The 24,211-nt window shown below is 35.0% G+C and overlaps 1 pseudogene; it reads right to left on the bottom strand.

Annotated features, from left to right (window-relative positions):
• Positions 1-1,365: 1,365 nt before the first annotated feature.
• On the bottom strand, positions 1,366-24,162 carry LOC102496412 (60S ribosomal protein L18a pseudogene; annotated as a pseudogene).
• Positions 24,163-24,211: the final 49 nt, after the last annotated feature.

Genomic DNA, 24,211 nt, shown 5'->3' with positions numbered 1-24,211 from the left:
AGACTGATAGGTTCATGCACCTACCATTTGAACAGAATCCTAACCTGTTTTCTGGCTTTAAGCAAAGTTCCTTGGTGTTTCTTTGATTTAAGTTAAAACTGGTTTTCTTAGTAGTAGCGAGTGAACTCACCATTGAAAGTAGTTAGGTTATGGAGGAAATTGTGTGATCAATACAATGTGGTTGAGAAGGGAATGGAGGACAATTTTGTACACTGGAGGTGGTGTGAGAGGAGGGTGTGAAGGGACAGAGAGTCAGAAAGAGAGGTGGAAATAATTCTAGGAACTAGAATTGGAATTTTTTTTTTTTTTTGTAATGTGCATGATTGAGTCACTATGCAGTGTGTACTGGATGGGAGATTGCATTTTGTGTGCTTTGATGATGCTTAGGGAAGGAATGTAAATTGAGTTACAAAAAAAAAGTTTCAGGAAAAATATATATCTATTCAATGACTGCAGTAGGATATGTAGCCCCAGCTAGGTGCTACTTTATAGGATGTATAAAGTTAGACTTGTGTTCATGGAAATGTGTGTGTCACCTGTGTTTGCTATGAGGGTATTTGGATTGATTAGGGTCTTTGGTGATTCAATAAAATGTGGCGGAAAACCAGTATAGAAAGCAAACATAGATACCAGAGACGGTGTGGGAGGAGAGCAGGAGGTGGCAGAGGGTAAGAGATAGGGAACCAAGGATGGTGGGGAAAAAAACAAAACATACAGAAAACAAGAAATGGAAGATCATTTGCTGACAATAACATGTTTGTCGATGTGCTGGATTGAGACAATATACAGTATAATCTGGATGGAAAAAAAAATTTTTAATTATTTCTGTTCATTTTGAGTCATTTCTTTTTATTTGCTAATTTCAGAAGCCACTTTAAAGCTAAGGTTTATTCTGGCCAATTCAAGAAAGCTATGGTCTAAACTTCACCTTCTTGACTCCTGAAATATTCAGACAAGAAGCTGTTTTAGAACTGTGGTGTGTATTGGTCTTTTCATTAAAGATGAAAATTCCAAATTGTAGAGTCCCAAATTGTTCAGACAAGGTAGTCCAACCTCTGTCCTTTTGCTGTCTCTGACTGTTTGTCTCTCTGTCTGTCTCATGCTCCCACTATCTTTTTTTTTTAAATTATTTTTCAACCACTACCCCTCACCTTGGACCTTTTCTTTTTACTTGCTAATTGTAGAATCTATTTTAAAGCTCAGATGTGTCCTGTCCTTTCTGAAAATCTATGCTCTGTACTCCAACATCTAGTCTCCCAACTTATTAAAAAAAGGTAGAGCTATCTCTGTCCTCTCACTATGTGTGGCTGTCTACTGCCTGTGTCTCTGTTACACACTCTCTCTTTCATTTTTTTTTTTAACTTTTCAAACACTTCCCCTCATTTTGGGCCTTTTATTTTCACTTGCTAATTTCTTTGTTCTCCCACACACACCCCCCACACTGGCTAGTCCGAATTTATTTGGGCAGTCCTGGGTCAAGAAGAAGCTGTTGGGCCTCTAGGTGGTGAAACAAGGCTAGTGCCAGTGCTGCAGAATGTGGTGGGACAGCAATAACTTCATCTTGGAGTCGTGTAACTGTTTGACTGCTGGCCATTGACACTTACTGACCTCAATCTCCTCCACCTTCATGATCTGGTTGGAGCAGGTGCACACGAGGTGCTGGGTGCCCATGTTGTGTAGCACTGGGTTATGATGCTAGCCGTCATGAGATTGCGGTACTCATGGTATATGTTGTGTATGCCGCTGTGGGAGTCATAGAGCAGCCAGATGCGAAGTTCTTCACCCAAAGCAGGAGCTTCTTAAACATCTGCCCACAGTAGATGATCTCCCTGGGTGACTTCTTTATCTTCTTCAGCCAAAATGAAGTAGCAGAAGTGAGACTTGGCAACCACTTAGTTCAGAGTGAAGATGCTCATGTGGTAGAGGGGAGGCAAGCTGCACTTGGGAGTGGGAAGGCAGCGCCCCACCACCTTGTACTAAAGTGTATGTGCTAGGCCTTCATGGCACTCCCTCTGTTCTCACAGCCATCCACAAAAACTTTACTTGCTAGTTTCAGAAGCCATTTTAAAGGTGATGTGTGTCCTGGCTTTTTCTTATGCTCTAATCTCCGTCTTCAATACTCCTTAAGTAGTCATACAAAGTAGGCAACCTCTGTAGTCTTGCTGTCTCTGGCTGCCTGTCTCTCTTTGTCTCTCACACTCTCTTTATATTTTAAATTTTTTAATATTTCAACACTTCTCACTTTGTGCCTTTTCTTTTCATATCTAATTTCAGAAGCTGTGTCACTTATTAATTTATTTTTAATTTTTTTTATCATAATTTTATGTTACATTAAATCACATGTATCTTTACAATGTATTGCATTTTTGTTTCCAGAAGAAATGCCATGCATATTGATCAAAACAAAAACATTAGTATCTACATTATCATCAAGTAGCTTTTCATGTTTTTTCTAGATTATTATTATTTTTATTCTCATTATTTTTCAGTCATTCAATCACTATGTATCATTTTGCTTGTAAAACAAATTTACCCAAAATGAAATACTTCTCAGACCATTTCAGTTGAGGATATTAGACTTGTTATCATAAACAGATAATAAACCATTTCTGTGTCCCACTAATGTCTTGCCTCCCTATTTATTCTCTTGCTATTCTTTTCTATATTCTCCCTTTTGTTTATCTTTCCACACTGGCTTCAGCATCCCTAACTGTTTTTAGAGCTTTCATGTCCTCCAATATTTTAATCACCATATAGTGCTTATAGTTGTTATGTATAGACATACAATATCTTTCTTTTTATATATTCTGGCTTGCTTCACTCAGCAATAGATCCTCTGTATCTGACCTCTTTCTATCAAATTCCAGGGACTTGTTCTTTTATGGCTGAATAATATTCCATGGAGTACATGTGCCACACTTTTTAAATTCATTCATCTGTTTGTGAACATTTTGGTTGGTTCCAGTCTTAGTGATTGTGAATAAATGCTGCAAAACCATTTATGTGCAAGCACTTTTCTAACTAAGCATTCTCCTAACTTTGAGTAGATACCACCAATAAGTGGGATTACCTGATCAAATGGTAATTCTATTTGTAGACCTTTGAGGAACTTCCATATTGTTTTACACAGTGGCTTAGCCAGTTTACATTCCCACCAACAGCGTAGGAGAGTTCCCTTTTCACAACATGCCCACCAACACTTATCATCTTTTTTTTCACATTATTTATTATTTTTTTTGTATATACTTTCAATCATATTATTTGGCTTACCATGAGACCATTTTGATATGTGCACATTTCTCCCCATACCCATTGATCAAAATATCTTTAACAGATAATGCTACACTTCCCCATACCATCAATGTTCTACCTCTGTATCCCTTCTCCAAATGTCCTTCATTAGGCCCCACTCCTCCATAGACTTTTTATATTTTTAGGTGGTATCTCATTATAATTTTAATCTGCATCTTCCATATGATAAGGGATGTTGAGCATTTCTCAGGTTGGGTTTTTCCGTTTTTTTTTTTTTTTTTTTTTTGTCTGAGTAAGCCGCTTGAGTTCTCTGTGTATTCAGTCCCTTGTCAGAGGCATATTTTACCAAGATATTCCCCATTTTTAGGGTTGTCAATTTACACAAGTTACTGTGTCCTTTACTGTACAGAAACTTCTTAGTCTAATATTGACCCACCTGTCTATTTTAGATATTATTGCCTGTGCTTTGGAAGTCTTATTTAAGAAGTCTTTGCCTACCCCAATTCTCCCAGAGTTTTCTCAGTGTTTTCCACAAGTAGTTTTAGATTTTGAGGTCTTGGGTGCAGAACTTTCATCTATTTTTAGTTGATTTTTGTTAATGGTAATAGCTGGGAATTCAATTATTTCTCTCTGCAAGTGGATACCCAGTTTTTCCAGCACTATTTTCTGGAGTTTTTTTTTTTTTTTTTGAGAGATTTTCACTGTAGGGCGCGTGCGCTCGCCAGACAGACAGAGAGAGACATAGAGACAGAAAGTGAGAAATCACCCCCCAGGGGGGATGGTCACGCCGCAATCCCTTCTCCTCCATTCTCCTCTCGGGATCTTGGGCACACATGCACACGCGCCCGGCGTGGGTTTTAAGCCACCGGGTCTGGGACACAAACCGCGGTTGACTATGTGGGAGTCCAGCGGCATAGCCATTACACTAACTGCTGGTTTCGTATACCAATCTTATTAAGAGTCTTAATCATAAAAGTATGTTGTATTTTATGAAATGGTTTCTCTGCATTAATTGAAATGGTCATATGATTTCTTTCTTTCTGTTAGTATGGTATATTGCACTTATGATCTTGCATATGTTGAACCACCTTTTTGCATTCCTGAAATAAAGCCAAATGGTCATGATGAATAATCTTTGTTTTATGTTATTGGATATAATTTTCAAATATCTTGTTGAGAATATTTGCAATCTATATTCATAAGCAATATTAGTCTATAGGTTTTCTTTTTTGTCATGTCCTTAGCTGTTTTGAGAATGAGGATGATGGAGGTTTCATAGAATGAATTCCTTCCTTCTGAATCTTTAGAAATTACTTGAGTAGGATAGAGGATAACTCTTTTCAAAAGTGAAATCATCTGGGTCTGGACTTTTTTTTGTCAGGAAGGCACTTATTCTCGATTCTATCTCCTGGTTTGTTATGGGTCTATTCAGGTTTTCTATGTCTTCCTTGTTTAATCTTGATAGATTATATGAATCCAGGAATTAGTCCATCTCTTTCATGTTCTCTTTTGGCAAATAGTCACTCATAGTTAAATGATGTTTTGTGTTTTTATTGTGTTTGGTGTAATGTTGACTGTTTCATTATGTATTTATCTTGTTTCTTTCCTTTTCTTTATCAGTCTAGCCAATAGTGTGTCAATCTAGTTCATCTTTTCAAAGAACTAGCTTTTGATTTTATTTATTTTCTGTATGATTTTTTATTTTCTATTTTATTTATTTATGCTCATATCTTTATTATTTTTTTAATCTGGAATTGTTTGTGCTTTGTTGTTGTTTTTTCAATTCCCTGAGGCATGATGTTAGTTATCTTTTTGCCACCTTTTCATCTTTTTCTTATGTGCACTAATTGTTATGAATTTCCTGCTTATGATTGCTTTTGCTCATTGACTCTTTTCTCTTGCAAATCAATAAGTTTGGTCATACAAATATTCAGTTCTGTCTCTGTCAGCTACTTTTCATATAGAAATGCTATTTTTGTAAGTTAATTTTGTATCCTGTCACTTTATTGTGTGCATTTATTACTTTGAGGAGTTTTTTTTAATGGATACTATTTGGTCTCCTATGTATACAATCATGTCATCTGCAAACAGAGATAATTTAAATTCCTATTGGAATCCCTTTTATTTCCTTTTCTTATCTGGTTACATTGGCTAGAGCTACCAGTACTATATTGAATAGGAGCAAAGAGAGTGAACATCCTTGTCTTGTACCTGTTTTACGTGGAAAAGCTTTAAGCTTTTCCCCTTTTAGTATAATGTTAGCTGTAGGTTTTTAATAAATGTTTTTTTTATTATGCTGAAAAACAGTCCTTCTATGTGAATTTTGCTAAGAGTCTTGATCATGAACGGTTGTTGTATCCTATAAAATGTTTTCTCTGCACTAATTCATATACTCATATGTTTTTACCTTTCTTTCTATTAATATGGTGGATTACATTTAAGATTTTGTGTATATTGAACTACCCTTGCATCGCTAGAATAAAGCCTGCCTGGTAGTGATAAATAACCTTTTTTTTATGCTAATGAGCATGGTTAGCAAATATCTTGTTGACAATCTTTGCATCTATATTCATCAGTGTTATAGGTCTGTAGTTTTTCATTTTTGTTGTATTATTATCTGTTTTGGGAATAAAGATAATAGAGGCTTTATAGAGTGAATTTGTAAGGGTTTCTTCTTTTTGGATCTTTAGAAACAATGTGAGGGGAACCAACAGTTAGCGCAATGGCTATGTCACTGGACTCCCACGTAGTCGACCGCGGTTCGCATCCTGGACCCGGTGGCTTAAAACTCACACCAGGTGTGTGTGTGCGTGCGTGTCCAAGATCCCAAGAGGAGAATGGAGAAGAAGGGATCGTGGCATGACCATCTCCTCTGGGGGGTGATTTCTCACTTTCTGTCTCTCTGTCTCTCTCTGTCTGTCTGGCAAGCACACACACCCTATAACAAAAACTTCTCCAAAAAAAAAAAGAAAAGAAAAGAAACAGTGAGTAGAATAGGGTTACCTCTCTGGAAGTTTAGTAAAATTCATCAGTGAAATCTTTGGGGTCTGAGCTTTTTTTGTTGGAAGGTTATTTATTACTGATTCAATCTCATACTTTCTATGTCCTCCTGAGTCAATCTTGGTAGATTACATGTGTCCAGAAATTAGCCCATCTCATCCAGATTTTCTTCTTTGTTGGCATAAAGTAGCTCATAGTATCTTCTAATTATGTTTTGTGTATGTTATGTTTGTGTAATGTTGCCTGACTTGTTGAGGATTTAAATTATCCGGTTCCTTTCTCTATTCTTTTGAATTATTCTGGCTAATGGCATGTCAATACTGCTTACCTTTTCAAAGAACAAGATTTTGCTTTTTTTATTTTCTGTATAGTTCACTTACTTTTTATTTAATTTATTTCTGCTGAAATATTTATTATTTATTTTCCTGGCATTTTTGTTGTTGTTCTTTTTTCAGTTCTTTGAGGCAGAAAGTTAGATTTTCCTGTTGCCACCTTTCCATCTTCTTGTGTACATTAATTGCTATGAACATTCCTCTTATGACTGCTTTTGCAGTAACCCATAGATTATAACAAAGTTTGTACTCAATATCATTAGTTTCAATAAATCTTTTTATTTCTGTCTTCATCTCTGCAGTAGTCATGGAGTCACTCAGAAGTACGCTCTTTTGTTTTTATGTATTCATACATTTTCTAGGATGTTTCCTGAAATTTATATCAAGTTTAATTCCATCAAAATTGGAGAAAATGTTGAACAAGGTTTCTGTGTCTTTGAATCTGTAAAAGCTGGTTTTATGCAGTATAGTGTGATCAATTTTTTGAGAAAGTACCATGCAGGGTTTAGAAAAATGAATATTTTGTGTTTTTTGGGTGGAAAGTTCTATAGATGTCTATCAAGTCCATCTGATTTATGGTATTATTTAGGGCCTGAATCTGTTTGCTTATTTTTTATCTCATTGACCTGATTAAAGAAGATAATGGGGTGTTGAGATCTCCAAGAATTACAGTGTTACAGTCTATCTCTCCTTTGGGATCTAGAAGTCTTTCTTTTACATATTTTGGTGCTCCTGAGTCTTTCTTTTACATATTTGGGTGCTCCTGAGTTTGATTCATTAATACTTATCAGCATTATATCTTCTTGGTGAATTATCCCTTTTATTACTATATAATGCCTTCTTGAATTTTTTCTTATGGTTTTTGTCTTAAAGTCTCTTTCATCTGAAATTAGTATTGCGAATCTTATTATTTTTTGGTTACCATTTGCATAGAATACCTTTTCCCAGCACTCAGTTTTATTCTATGTATTTCTTTATCTATGTAATGGGTTACTTGTAGGCAGCAGATGGAGGGCTTCTGATTTTTAATCTATTCAGCCAGTCTGTGTCTCTTGATCAGAGAATTTAATCCATTGACATTCAATGTTATTATTGATATTTCCAGACTTGTCCCTATTATTAAGTTTCCATGTTCCTGGTTGATTTTTGTTCTCTTATTGCTGTTTATCTGTCTTTAGTTTTTTAGTATAGTACTCCTTTGAGAATCTCTTGAAGAGATGGTCTGAAGTCAGTAAATTGTATTGTTTCATTCATCTGAGAACATTTTCATTTTCTTTTCCTATATGAAGGATAATCTTGTTGGGTATAGTATTCTTGGTTGAAATTGTTTTTTCATTTAACACTTTGAATGTATTTACCCATTCTTTCCTTGCTCTCATTGTTTCCAATGGGAGTTCCAGTGTTAACCTGATGGGATAATCTTTGTGAGTGATTTGATGTTTCTCTCTTGCCAATCTTAATATTTGTCTTTGTCATTTTTGTCAGTCTAGCTATAATGTGTCATGGGAGGATCTTCTTGAATTGATACTACTTGGGGATCCTTTGTATTCCTTGGGTCTAGATGTTTGAGTGCCTCTCTAGACCTGGAATATTTTCTTCTAGAATTTCAGGAATAGACTATTAATGCCCTTATTACTTTCTTCACCTTCTGACATACCAATTATTCATATATTTGGGTGTTTCATGGCATCTAGTATTTTTTATGTATTATCCTAAATCTTCTTGTCTGTTTTCTCAGTTGTGTTTTTTGTTTGTTTGTTTGTTTGTTTTTTGCTGTTCTTATTCTTTTGTTTGTTTTCTCAGTATTTTTGATAATATTTTAGGAGATTGGTTTTGTCTTCTATTTTGAAAATTCAGTTTTCTGCATGGAGTAGCCTGCTTTTGAAAGTTTTGGAGGAAGTCTTAATTTCCTGTATTATAATCTTCATGTCTAACAGTTTTATTTTATTCTTTTTTATGGTGTCCAATTTTTCTTTCATATCATAGAAGAAATTCCTCATCTCTTGTAATTCAGCATCTCTTTTCTCTTGCAATTCATAGAATTTTGTTGTCATGAATATTCTAAATTTTTTTTGACATTTTGGTAATATGCTCTAAATTTTCTCTACTTGGAGACAGTTTACCTTGTTCCCTTGGTGGAAATATACTGCTTGATTCTCATTCTTGAGGGTCTTCATCAATTTTTAGTCATTTGGTAATGTATTCTCTTCTGGTCAATTTTTGGAGAGGGATTCAGCATCTGCAAACTGGTGTATTCTCCCCACTGTGAAATAATTTGGTGCTATTTGCAACAGAATTTGTGAAGGGGAATTTCACTAATTTTGCAACCCCTATGGTGATGTGCAAAGAATTCTCCAAAACTCACAATGCTCAGATAGTTTTTGAGAAGGTACCAAGTGGAGCTGAGAAAAATATATTTTGTGTTTTGGGTGGAAATTTCTTTTGAAGTCTACCAGGTTCATCTGATTCATGGCATCATTAGGTCCTGAATTTCTTTTCTTGGTTAATGTCTCATTGACCTGTCTAAAAGAGATAATGAGCTGTTGAGATCTCCAACAATTATAGTGTTGCAGTCTATTTCTTTTTTCAGACCTAGCAGTCTTTACATATTTGGGTGTTCCTAAGTTCAGTGCATAGATCTGAAAGTGTCATATCTTCTTGATAAATTAGCTCTTTTACTACTATATAACACCCTTCTTTGTTTTTACTTATGGCCTTTGTCAGAAAACCTATATTGTTCACAATCAGTATAGCGACTACCACTCTTTTTCGATTTTCATTTGCATGGAATATCTTTTTTCAGCCCTTCAGTTTTAATCTATGTATGTCTTTATCTATGAGATGGGTTTCTTGTAGGCAGCAGATGGAGGTTTTATAATTTTTTGAGAGGTTTTTTGCTATAGGCATGTGCACTCACCAGACAGAGACAGACAGAAAGCAAGAAATCACCCCCCAGGGGGAATGGTCATGCCACAATTCCTTCTCCTTCATTCTCTTCTTGGGACTTTGGGCATGCACACACACGCACCTGGCATGAATTTAAGCCACCGGGTCCAGGATGTGAACCACGATCGACTATGTGGGAGTCCAGAGACATAGCGATTACGCTAACTGCTGGTTCCCAAAGTTTTATGATTTTTAACCCAGTCAGTCAATCTGTTGTCTCTTGATCAGAGAATTTAATCTATTGACATTCAACATTATTATCAACATTTCTAGACTTGTTCCTATAATTAAGTTGGCCATATTCCTTATTCTTTTTTATTCTCTTGTTGCTTTCAGTCTGTCTTTAGTTTTCTTAATGTAGTACTCATTTTATAATTTCTTGAGGAATTGGCCAGTACTTGATAAATTCTTTCATTTTTTGTTTATCTGAGAACATTTTTATTTTCTTTTCCCATAAGGTGGATAATCTGCTGGGTATAATATTCTTGGTTGTAATTGTTTTTCATTTAGTACTATAAATATATTTTCCCATTCTTTCCTTGCTTGCACTATATCTGGTCTGGTGCTAGCCTGATGGGAGAGACGTTGTACATGATTTGACGTTTCTCCCTTGCCAGTCGTAATAATTGTTTTTTGTCTGTCCTTTTGGTCAATCTAGCTATGATGTGGCATGAAGTGGATCTTCTTGGACTGATTATACTTAGTATTCTTTGTATTTCTTGGGTCTGGATGTTTAATTGCCTCTCTAAACTTGATGTTTTATTCCAAACTTTTGTGGAATAGATTATCAACATCCTTACTAGTTTCTTCACCTTCTGGAATACCAATTATTCACATATTTGAATGTTCCATGATATTTAGTATTTCTCGTATAGTATCCTCAGTTTTCTTGACTGTTTTCTCAGTGTTTTCGATAAATATTTTTCAGGTTATTGGTTTTGTCTTCTACAGTTGAAATTTGATCTCTTACATGATATAATCTGCTTTTGATAGTTTCAAGGGAGGTTTTAATTTCCTGTATTACACTCTTTATAGCTAATAGTTCTGTTTAAATGTTTTTTATGGTATCCAATTCTTTCATATTGTGGAAGAACTTCCTTATCTCTTGGATCTCAAAGTCTCTTTTCTCTTGCATCCCATACAATTTTATTTCCATAAATATTCTAAATTCTTTTAGAGATATTCTAGGACCCAAACCATGGCTGTTAGCTGTATGGGATTCAGTCACCTTAACCTTCACACCACCTGCTAATGCTATTCTTAGATATTTTACACAATTTATGGCTATAGTAAAAGGGATTTCCTTAGCTCTACTTCATTCAACTTGTTCATATATAGAAATGCTATAGATTTTTGGATGTTTATTTTGTATCTTACTAATTTACTGTATTCATTTTTTATTTCAAATTTTTTTTCATGGAAGACTTCAGGTCTTCTAAGTATACCCTCAGGTCATCTGCAAATAAATACATTTTCAACTCTTGTTTGCCTATTTGAAAGCCAATTATATTGTTCTCTTTTTTGATTGCAGTAGCTAAGATTCCAGCACTGTATTTAAAAACAGAGGAGAAAGAGGGAAACCTTGTCTAGTACCAAGTTTTAGTGGAAAAGCTTTTAGCTTTTTCCCATTCTGGATAATGTTAGCTAAGGGTTTTTGTTTTGTTTTTCTGCTTTATTTTTTGTTTTGTTTTGTTTTTTGAGAGGTTTTTGCTATAGGGCATGTGTGCTCACCAGACAGACAGAGAGAGACAGAGAGAAAGAAAGCAAGATATCACCTCCCAGGGGGAACGGCCACACCACAATTCATTTTCCTTCATTCTCCTCTTGGGATCTTGGAAACACACGCACATGCGCCCTGTGTGAGTTTAAGCCACCGGGTCCAGTACACGAACTGTGGTAGACTACATGGGAGTTCAGTGGCATGGCCATTACACTAACTGCTGGTCCCACCTAAGGGTTTTCATATATATGACTTTTATTGTATTGAGAAATTATCCTTCTATACCAATCTTACTGAGAGTCTTAATCATGAAAGGATGTTGTATTTTATCAAGGGTTTTCTCTGTATCAATTGAAATGACCATATTATTTTTATCTTTCTTTCTGTTAATATGGTGTATTACATTTATGGTCTGGCATACATTGAACCACCCTTGCAACCCTGAGGTAGAGCCTATCTGGTCATGATGAATAATATTGGTTATATGCTGTTGAAGATTATTTGCATGTATCTTAAGAATTTTTGCATCTATAGTCATCAGTGATGTTGGTTTGTAGTTTTCCTTTTTTGTCATGTCCTTAACTGTTTTGGGAATGAGGATGATGGTGGCTTCATAAAATGAATTCTAAAATTTTTCTTCCTTTTGAATCTTTAGAAAAAAATTAAGTACAATAAGGATTAATTCTCCCTTAAAAGTTTTTTAGAATTCAGAATTGAAGTCATCTGGCCTTAGGCTTTTCTTTGTTGAGAGGTTATTTATTACTGATTCAATCTCCTTGTTTGTTATGGGTCTATTAAGTTTTTCTATGTCCTCCTAATTTAATCTTGGTAGATTATATGCATCCAGAAATTTGTCCATCTATGCTATGTTCTCATTTGTTGGCATATAGTCACTCATAGTATCCTCTAATGATATTTTTTATTTCCATTATGTCACTGTAGCATTGCCTGTTTCATCATTTATCTGACTTATCTGGTTTCTTTCTTTCTTCTTATTCAGTTTAGCCAATGCTATGTTGATTTTGTTAATCTTTTTAAGAAACTTCCTTCTGCTTTCATTTATTTTCTGTATGGTTTGTTTGTTTTTCATATTGTTTATTTCTGCTTGAATCTTTCTTATTTGCTTTTGACTGGCATTTTTTGAGTATTTTGTTCTTGTTTATCCAATTCCCTGAGTCATGATGAAGTTGTCTATTTGCCTCCTTTTCATCTTTTTTTTATGTGCACTAATTGCTATAAATTTCTCTCTTATGTCTGCATTTCCATGTCCCATTGATTATAAAAACTCATGTATTTAGTATCATTTGTTTCCATAAGATTTTTGATTTCAGACTTAATTTCTTTAGTAGTCACTCAGAAGTAGGTTTTTCAGTTCCCATGTATTTGTTTATTTTCAAGGATGTTTCCTGAAATTAATATTGAGTTTGATTCCATCGTGGTTAGAGAAAAGTTGCTGTTTATAGTTCCCAAGGCTTTGAATTAGTAAATACTTGACTTGTGTCCTATCATGGTCAATATTTGAAAATATTCTATGCAGGGTTGAGAAAAATGTACATGTTGTGGTCTTAGGATGGAATAGTCTGTAGATATCTATCAAGCTTATTTAATCTATGGTATCATTTAGGTCCTGTATCTCTTTATTGACTTTTTGGACTGGAAAATTTGTCTGAAGGAGGTAATGGGGTGTTGAGATTCCCAACAATTATAGTGCTGCTTTTTATCTCTCCTTTTTGTTCCAGCAGTCTTTTCTTTACATATCAAGGTGCTACTATATTGGGTGCATAAAATAAGCATTATGTCTGATGTATTATATAAAATATATATATTCATATATATATGTATATATATATATTACATATATATATATATTCTTTGTCTTTTCTTACAGTCTTAGTCTTAAGCCTATTTTGTCTGAAATGAATATCGCAAGCCCAGCAATCTTTTTCTTTTTTTTAATTTGGTATTTTAAAAATATCTCTTTTTATAATTTTTAATACATTCAATCACATTGTTTAGCTTACAAAGTGAGCATTTCAATATAAGAACATTTCTCCTCAGTCCAGTTGATCAAAATGTCTTCAACAGATAACAGCACACATCCACATCCTATCAATGTTCTGCCTCCATATTTCTGCTTCAAATGTCCTTCCCCAGGCCCCACTCTTCCACAAACACACCACATCTGTAATTCATACCCATCTCTTGTGTTTGTACAACCTTAGGTCAGTCAGTTTCTGTCATAGAGTGAAGACATTCAGTATATATTAAGTAACAACTTACGGTCTCTCTTCTTCATAGCCTGGCTTGCTTCACTCAGCAGTAAATCTTCGATATTCTTCCACTTTCTGTCAAAAGCCACGGTTTTGTTGTTTTTTAGGGCTGAACAGTGTTCCATAGAGTATATGTGCCACAATTTTTCAATCCATTCATCCATACAGGAGCATTTGGGTTGGTTTCATATCTTAGCAATTGTTAATACTGCCACAATAAACATCGATGTGCAAGCACTTTTCCAATGAAGAATTTTTCTTTCCTTTTGGTAGATATCAAAGAATGGGATTTATTGACAATATGGTAGTTCTATTTGTAGATTTTTTTGAGGGATCTCTCAATTGTTCTCCACAGTGGCTGGACTAACTAACATTTCCATCAGTAGTGTAAGAATTTGCCTTTCACCACACCCCCACCAACACTTATCATTTTTCTCTTTTTTTAATCTTAGACATTCTGACTGGGGTTAGGTGGAATCTCATTATTGTTGTGATCTACTTTTCCCTTAAATGAGAGATATTGAGCATTGTTCATATGCCTTTTGGCTATTCATATATCATCTTTAGAGAATAGTTTTTTCAACTCCTCCCATCTTTTAATAGGGTTAAACATCTTTCTTTCTTTCTTTTTTTTTTTTTTCCAAACAGCTGCTTGAGCTTCTTCTGTATTTTGGTTATCAGTCCCTTATCTGATCCATAATTTACAAAAATATTTTTCCAGTCTGAGGGCTGTCGATTCACACTATTGACTGTGTCTTTTGCATGGAGAAACTTCTTAGTCTGATGTAATTCCACTTGTCTGTTTTGGGGATTATTGACTGAGCTTTGGGGGTTTTATTTAAGAAGTCTTTTTCTACCTGAATGTTTCCCAGTTTCCCAAGTGTTTTCTAGGAGAAGTTTTATATCTTGAGATCTTTGATTTAGATCTTTGACCCACCTTGATTTGATTTTTGTCAAAGGTGAGAGGTAGGGGTTCAGATTCATCTTTCTGCAGGTTGAAATCCAGTTTTTCCAGCACCATTTGGTGAAGAGGTTTTCCTTTTCCCACTGGATTGACTGGTATCTTTTGTCAAAAATCAGTTGACTGAATGTTTGGGAATTTATTTCTGAGGACTTTATTCTGTTTCATAGGTCCACATGTCTGTTTCTGTGCCAATATCATGCTTTTTGATTACCACAGCTTTCTAGCATTTTTTTTTTTTTTTTTTTGGTCAGGGAGTGAGATGCCACCCACTCCACTCTTCTTGTGTAGAATTGCTTTGGCAATACAAGGTCTTTTATGCTTTGAGACAATGACAATTGAAATGACTTGTGTCATTTTCAATTTCTTTTTTTAGCTTCTTACAGATTTTCTTGTGGAGGTCTTTAACTTCTTTGGTTAAATATATTCCTAAGTATCTTATACTTTTTTGGCTATGGTACATGGAATAACTTTTTGTCTGTTCTATCTCAGTCTGCCTTTTGTTTGTGTATAGAATTGCTGTAGATTTCTGTATATTGATTTTGTATTCTGCAACTTTACTGTATTCATACATTTCTTACAGAAATTATTTTCATGGAAACCATTAGATCTTCTACATATACGATCATTTCATTGGCGTATGGAGAGAGTTTCACCTCTTTTATTCCTATTCGAATGCTTTTATTTTTCTCTCTCTTTTCTAATTGTATTGGCCAGGACTTTCAGTACTATATTGAAAAGGAGTGGACAAAGTGGGTATCCTTGTATTATGCCCATTTTTAGTGGGAAAGATTTCAGCTTTTCTCCATTCAGGATATTCGCTATAATTTTTTTAATAGATAACTATTATTGTGTTTAAAAATCACCCTTCTATGCTGATTTTGCTGAGTCTTGTTCATGAAGAGATGTTGTATCTTATCAAATGCCTTTTCTGCATCAATCAACATGACTATATGTTTTTTATCTTTATTCCTGTTAATATAGTGTATTACATTTATGGTTTTGCATATGTTGTACTAAGCTTGAATTCCTGGAATAAAGCCTACTTGATCATGATGTACAGTCTTTTTAATAAGTTGTTGAATATGATTTGCTACCATCTTGTTGAAAATCTTCACATCTATGTTCTTCAGAGAGATTGATCTATAGTTTTTCTTCCTGGTCCTGTCCTTATCTCTTTTAAGGATAAGAGTGATAAAAGCTTCATAGAGTAAATTAGGGAGAGATTTACCCTTTTGAATCTTTAGAAATAACTTAAGTAGAATGGGGGTTAACTCTTCTTTGAAAGTTTTATAGAATTCAGAGGTGAGGCCATCAGGGCCAGGGTATTTCTTTGTTGGAAGGTTATTTATTACTGATTCAATCTCCGGGCTTGTTACAAGCCTATTCAGACTTTCTATATCCTCCTGGCTCAATCTTGGTAGATTATATGTGTCCAGGAATTTTTCCATCTCATTCAGATTGTCTTGTTTTTTTAGAATATAGTTGTTCATAGTATCCTGTAATGATGTTTTGTATTTCTTTGTCTGTTTTTATATTTCCTGCTCCTTTGCAGATTTGATTCATCTGATTTCTTTCTCTCTTAATAAGTTTTGTTAGTGCTATATAGATTTTGTTTATCTTTTCAAAAAAAGCAGCTTTTACTTTCATTTATTGTCTGTAGTTTACTTATTTTCCCTTTCATTTATTTCTTCTCATATCTTTATTATGTCTTTTCTCCTGGAATTTTCCAGAGTTTTTTGCTATTGCTTTTCCAATTCTATAAGACATGATGTTAGGTGATTCATTTGCCTTCTTTTTGTCTTCCTCTTATGTGCACTAATTGCTGTGAACTTTTTTCTTATGACAGCTTTAGAAGTGTTCCAAAGATTATGGAAATTCATAATTGTCATTGGCTTCCATGAATTTTTGATTTCAGTCTTTATTTCTTCAGTAGTTGTTGACTTAGAAGTAGGTTATTTAGTTTTCATGTATTTGAGTATTTTTAAAGGATTTCTCTTTAAATTAAACTCAAGTTTAATTTCATCATGGTCAGAGAAGATGCTGGATATAGTATTTTTGCCTTTGAATCTGTAGAGGCTTGCATTTTGCCTTATGATGTGGTCAATCTTCCAAAAGATTCTATGTGGGGGTGAAAAAACACTGTATCTTGTGTTTTGGGAATGGAAAGTTCTATAGATGTCTGTTAAGTCCATTTGATTTGTGATATTATGGAGGAGTCCAACCCAGCAGGGCCCCAGGATCTGTCTGAGCCCCCCCCCACCTTCTGGTCGGTTCAGTATGTTGGCAAGGCCATTACTGTGTGCCCCCCATCCTAGGATTTTGCTCCAGAAACTGTGGCAGCCTTACTGGGAAGCGACCCCCTTCTGACTCCCCAATATACTACTATAAAAGAATTACATAGCTCTCTTATACATCCTGAGTGTATGATAAAATCTTCTAGGAAGTCTCCTGACTGCTCCCCTTTGCTCTGATCACTTACTATTAATTACAATGCTTTATCTCTATGGTCACAATAGAGGGTGGACTGAAGTTCTTTCTAGGCAGAAATAATCTTGACCTTTGGAAGGCCCTTTAAAATATATTTAAGGTAAACTTAATCCTTTCTTTATGTAAAATAGGATTAGGCCAAAACTGGCCCAGGACACCTCCACCCTCTCCAAGTGAAATAGATAAATATATTAGGATTTCTCAAATTAAATTTTAAATTCCTACAAAACTGTATAAATATCAGATCTATAAGAACTAATATCTATTCTTGAGATTTTCTTTTCTCAGCACCATTCCCAGTAATCACAAGATGGCTGCTATGCTGCATCAGCTGATAATCATCTCTGCTTACCGGAACCGCTTTCCCAAAACTGCATTCCATGGAGACCCACCTATAATTGCGGAACTACACTGGACCACCCTTAATCCAACGCTAAATAGAATCTATGTTCCTTATTTTTAAAACTTTATAAGCTCCCTTTACTTGCATGTAACATGTTTCAATAAAAATGCACAATAATTCCTAGCAGTTGTCACTTCTCAAAGAGCGATCTTTGAGGGATGTCTGATAAAGAATGTACATAAAAAGGCATCGAGGCCTTTGTCTTTTGTTCACCTTTGCCGTCTCCATCAAGATAACCCACCCACGCCAAGGCTAGACCCTAGCAGTATTATTTAGATCTTTTATCTATTTTTGTCTAGGTATTCTGTCCCAAAGGGATAGTGCAGTGTTGAGGTCTCCAACAATTAGTGTTTTGCAGTCTATCTACCCTTTTAGATCTAACATTCTTTGCTTCACATGTTTGGGTGCTCCTGTGTTAGGTTTATAGAAATTTATAAGTGTTATATCTTCTTGATCTATTGATCCTTTTACTACAATTTAGTCCCCTTCTTTGCTTCTTTAAACAGTTTTTATTAAAGCCTATTTTTAAAGAAATTAGTGTCATAATTCCAACTCTTTTTTAGTTCACAATTTAGATCTAACATTCTTTGCTTCACATGTTTGGGTGCTCCTGTGTTAGGTTTATAGAAATTTATAAGTGTTATATCTTCTTGATCTATTGATCCTTTTACTACAATTTAGTCCCCTTCTTTGCTTCTTTAAACAGTTTTTATTAAAGCCTATTTTTAAAGAAATTAGTGTCATAATTCCAACTCTTTTTTAGTTCACAATTTTCCCAACCCTTCACTTTCAGTCTATATATGTCTTTCTCCATGTGGTGGGTTTTCTGTAGACAACAGATAGAGGGTTTCTGTTTTGTTTGTTTGTTTGTTTTCCATTCAACCAGTCTGTGTCTCTTGATTGGAAAATTTAATCTATTCATATTAATGTTATTATTGATGTTACTGGATCTGTCCTAACGTTTAAGTTGGCCATTGTCTTAGTTGTCCTTTATTCCCTTGTTTCTATCTGGTAGTTCTTTAATTATCCTGGAACAGTACTTTCTTCATGGTTTCTTAGTCTGGTGTTGGCAAATTCTTTCAGGTTTTGTTTGAGAACATTTTACTCTTTTTTAATCATACAAAGGATAATCTTGCAGGATATAATAATCTTGGTTTAAATTGTTTCTTTCTTAACACTTTCAATATATCTTCCCATTCTTTCCTTGCTTGCATTGTTTTCATTGTGAGGTCTGATGTCAGTCTGTTGGGATGACCTTTGTACATCACTTCTCATTTCTCTTTTGCCAGTTTTAATATCATGTCTTTATCTAGGTCTTGGACAGTCTGGCTAAGATGTGCCTTGGGGAAAATCTGGGGTTGACTCTATTTGGAGTCCTTTGTATTTCGTGGGTCTCGATGCTTGAGTGCTTCTCTAGACCTGGAAAAATTTTTTTCAGAATTTCATGAAATAGATTTTTCATGTCATTATTGGTTTCTCACCTTTTGGAATGCCAATTATTCTGATGTTTGGGCATCTTATGGAGTCTAGTATTTCTCATAGATTATCCTCATATTTTTGTTGTTATTGTTATTTTGTTCATCTTTTGGTGGTTTTCCTCAGTCAGATGTTTATCTTCTTTATCAGAGATTCTCTCTTCAGCATGGTCTAATCAACTTTTAAGACTTTCAAGAGAGTTTTTGATTTCCTCTATTACAGACTTCATCTTTAATGGTTCCATCTTGTCCTATCTCAGAGTGTCCATTTCTTTTTTTATATTGTGGAAAGACTTTCTAATCTCATGTAGTTTGTTGTCTCTTTTCTGTTCCAAGTCATAGAATTTGGTCATTGTGAATGGTCAAAATTCTTTCTCTGACATTTTCACGAAAGATGGAGGGGAGTTACTTTGTTCCTTTGAGGGAGACATATTTTCTTGTTTATTCAGACATGAGGCTCTTCTTCCACTTCTAGCCATTGGAAAATGTACTCACTTTGAATACATCTTAGGAGAATGTTTTAGTGACTAGGAGTGTGTTTTCTTTTTGCTGTGAATTTACATGTGCTAAAGTCTCTGTTTTGTTGTTTTTAGTAATGTGGTCTCAAGAAATATATTTATTCAGGTGTCTGAAGAGCAGTATCTCCTTTTTCACAGCTGGTTCAGTACAATGGAGGATCCCTGAGAATCTTATATTACCATAAAATTTCATATCTCTGATTCTAGATGTAGCTAGTCCCTCTGGCATGGTGAAAAATGAGGGAGAGAAGATAATATAAGGGGGGGAAGAGTACAAAGGGGAATAAAGAAAAAGTCATGCATCACGCATTTGCTGGTTCACAATTTCACCAGAGACCTGCAGATGGATTTGGTGGCTGCTGCATCAAAAAGGACAGTCTAGGGTTCTGGGTGGGTCTTGGACTGGGACACCTGGAAGTGAGGCTGTGGGGACAGTGGTGCCCCTCTCTTAATGTCCCTTACTGTCCAGAGACCTGGAAATGGACCTGGCAGCTGCTGCAGCAAAAAAGATAATCTTACTCTTTTTTTATTTCTATTTGCATAAAATATCTCTTTCCAATCCTTTTAGTCAATGTATGTCTTTATCCATAAGGTGAATTTCTTATAGGCAACAGATAGAGGGTTTCTTTTTTATCTGATTTTCCAGTCTATGTCTCTTACTTGGAGAAAACATGTAGACTTTTATTCATAAAGTCTACACACCCTGGGGTTCTGGGAAACTGAACATTTATATGCATATCAGACTGCATGGACCTGATCTCACACATAAGGCTGGCTCCCAGCTTTGAAACATGGAATTCATCTGGTCAAATGCCTCTTGTTCAAAACATTTGTAAACTTCTTTTTAACTACTTATATTGTGAAAAACAAAGTCAAGATTTACAATTAGGATTTAATTGGCACTGTTGAAAAACAGCCAGCAAACAACAGATGTACTCTTGATGGCCAATGTACTTAATGTAAAGTATTTTGATACCTTCTTTAATAATTTGCAGTTGCTTTGAGACAGTAACTTGTATAAGAATTGATACTATCATTTCTATGACATATGCATTGACACTAATCCTTGGATCTCACTGTTCTGTCACCTAATTGATCCAGGTACTGAACAAAATCTCTAATGGATAATCAGAACCCTCCTGGTCTCATTTTCCCTCCTGAAGGTTGAAAGGTTTTAGTAAGTTTGCTTTACTTTGTTCTTTACAACATATATTAACATGCCTTATTTATTATTATATTAACAAATTAGAAGCTAATACAGATGAAGTTTTCATTTTTTTTTACAGATATAACCTTGCGTAACTAATCTTTACTATGGGATGATTTTGACACTATTTTTGGAGTTTTGCACAGGATATATACTGAAACTATATATTGAAAGATAATAAGTAGTATCTGTTTTAATTTGAAGTATTTTGGGACTTTTTTTAAATCAGGGTTTCAATTAGACTAAAATATTTTTTACCTATTTAATTTACTTTTCAAAAGAAGCATCTGTCAAAGGAATATTCCAAACTGATTTGTGTAAATTTACATGTATATTTTCTTGAAATAAGAACAGTTCATTTGAGTTAAGGAGGATAACATAATTGATCTATTCATGAGGTTAAGGATGACCCATCCAGTGTAAGAATAACCACAGTTATTTGCAAACTAAAGGGAAAAAATTCAACCTATTTTGTGAAGCTTTAAAAAGAACAGTTCAGGGGTTAATAACTTCTACTCTGTCAGTTATTGTCTCTGTATGCAGTAAAATTTTATGATTCCTTTATAGTGAAATAAAAAAACTTTCACAACAGTTGTTCAATATTTTTTCCTTGTACATAAAATTTTGATGCTATTATGTTTTTGTTTTTCGTATGCCTTATCTATATACTTACTATTAAACTCCAATATGTATCTAAATCTTTCCCCCTTTTTTCTCCTTTCTCCACTCAGGTAGATAAATTTGTACTCTCACATATAGTGTATTTAATTTTTGGAAAATTTAATGCTAGAGTAAATCAAATATATGAATTAAAGTAATCAGGCCACTTTGATTCTTTTAAGTTTTCACAGTTTCAACTCTTTTAAACACAAGTAATTATGAAGAGACTAATTACCAGTTAAGTGATAATAAATACACTGTCATTTGCTGTAAAAAGTCTGAATAGATACTGCGTATGTTTTTATGCCCATGAACATGAGCTACTTGTTTGCAATTATGTGTGTGGAATTGGAGTAGTGTTCATGATTTGTATCTACATCATTATATGGATGTATATTTATTAATAAAGTCATTACCTTAAAACCAAAAGAAGAAACTTTTAAAAGAAAAATATTTCAAATGCCTGCTGCTACCACCATTTATTTACTTATTGTAGTTTTTTAATTTATTTCATAGTAATTTCTTTTATACATTCAATCACATACATCACTTAGCTTGTAAAGTGTTCTAATATAAATACATTTCTCAGTAGTCCAGCTGGGGATACTACATACATTATCATCAACATATATTATCCCATATTTTTGTCCCATAAATATCTTCCTTCTCTATTTTTCTCTTAATGTCTTTCTTCAGACTTTTTCTCCCACCCTTTACTCACTCTTTTAAATTGCTATATTTTGAAAAGCACCAGTATGTGTTTTACAAAAATTCTCCTGCTTTATAGAAATGACAGTCAGTGGTTTCAGTTCTGTTTGTATAAAAATACAAATACAACCTATTTATAAAAGTTGTATCTTGAAACACTGATATTCAACAGTAGAAAGTCTATCTGATTCAGTCCATGAACTAAGTGTCACAGAATCATGGTTCTTTCCAGAAGCTTTTTCTGTAGTACTTTTTTCTGTAGAATTTCTATCTCATCGAACCCTAAGTGGGTTCTTCTTTTCCTATGGAAGCACCAATGTTCGCAGTGGTAATTCCTTCCCTTGGATGCAGGGGAAATGGCTCACACTTAAGTGAGATGGACACTCTACTAGTTACTAGCCTTGTGTCCCATATCATTCACACAGTTAGAGCACTAGTTCTGTGTGACTATAAAGCACTCAAAAATGCACAAATATATAAAAACTAAATAATCTATTTCTGAACAACCTTGCAGTTACAGAAGAGATTAAGACTGCAATTAAAAGATTTATGCAAATTAATGTTAATGAGTGCACAAGTTTCTATAATCTACGGGACACTGTAAAAGCAGTCATAGGAAGAAGTTCATAGCAATTAGTGTGCATAAGAAAAAGATGGAAAGGTAGCAAAAGGATAACCTAATGATATGCCTTAGGGAATTTGAAAAACAACAACAACAACAAAAAATATTAAATAAAATTTCAGGAGAAAATAAATAATAAAGATTCTAGTAGAACTAAATGAAATAGAAAATAAATGAATTATACAGAGAATAGTCTCTATGTATTAGTTCTGAGATAGACTGTGGAACAAATGTCTTCTGTTTTAAATCTCAATGCATTAGCATAGTTGTGAATGGATAAAAGTGTTTATAGTTTTATGCTGTTTTATTTTAATTTTCTCATTGTTTCCTGAGATTCTTTTTTATTTTTTATTTTTGAAAGATTTTTGCTATAGGGCATGTGTGCTCACCAGATAGACAGTGAGAGACAGAGAGACAGAAAGCGAGAAATCACCCCCCATGGGGGATGGCCATGTTGCAATCTTCTCTCCTCTATTCTCCTCTCAGGATCTTGGGAGCACACACACACATGCACCCAGAGTGAGGTTTTTTGTCACCGTATTTATTTTAGAGAGATTTTGCTGTAGGGTCAATGTGGTCACTGAAGAGAAAGAGAGAGACAGAGAGAAAGCAAAAATTTACTCCCGAGGGGATGTCTACTCCACAATCTTTTCTTCTCCATTCTTCCCTTGGGGTCTTGGTTACACATGCACATATACTTAGAGTGAGTTTTAGGTCACCAGGTATGGGCATTCACATGAGAGTCCATGATGTAACATTTATGCCACCTGCTGGTCCTGACAATATTAGGGTGAATTAGCATAATCACTGCCATGATAGGGAATGCTGGGGCAAGTTAGCTTAATCGCTACCCTGTTGAGTCTTCAGGGACGGAGCCCTTTGTTAGGGCCTCAAGGACAGAAACCAGGAGTCTGGGAACTCTCAGATAAGTGGAAAATGGGACGGCCCAGCACCTCTGAGGAAAGGTCACCCAAACCCTTAGCTGAGAGCCCTTATCTAGACCTGAGCAGGGGGTGAAAGCTGGACCCTTGCTTCTCATACCTCCCCTTCCTTTGTTACAGTCTAGAAAAGATCCTGGAATATAAAATATCCCGTTATCTGAAACTTGGACCCCAGCTAGCTGGAAAAATAAAAGCCTCTTTTGCAGTTGCATTGTCATTGTCTTTTCTGTGTCTCCATCAGACCAATCTCTGGACCTTTACATCGGGGGCTCGTCCGGGATAGGTCAACCTGGTGGCCACCAGATTAGACACGACAAAGGGCGGTTCTGCATTTTGCCAAGGAAGGAGGATTGATCACCTTTGTCTGGGACTTGCAAGGGGCTAAAGAACCTGTCTCAGACCTGTCTTGCTCTGCAAAGGAGAGTTGGCCGCCTCTGTTTGGGACTTGCAGGGGGCCTTGGAGCCTATTCCCAAACCTGTCTGATTCTGATAGATAATTCTCCGTGGAATTCTGATAGATAAGCCTCCGTGGGAGGCTCCACCTGAAGTCAAGGGAGACGTCCCTGACAACCAGGAGATCAACGAGCATTTGCATTGGATGCCATTTGGTCTAGCATTTGGTAAGGATCCATATGGACTGGTGTGAATCCGGTGCATGTGGTGGAACTGACTGGCTGGTGCATGTGGTTGTCATCTGTGAATGGTT

The sequence above is a fragment of the Tupaia chinensis genome, unplaced genomic scaffold, assembly GCF_000334495.1.
Source record: "Tupaia chinensis unplaced genomic scaffold, TupChi_1.0 Scaffold144814_1, whole genome shotgun sequence".
Classification (NCBI taxonomy): Eukaryota; Metazoa; Chordata; class Mammalia; order Scandentia; family Tupaiidae; genus Tupaia; species Tupaia belangeri.
This window is presented reverse-complemented; position numbering and strand designations above follow the sequence as displayed.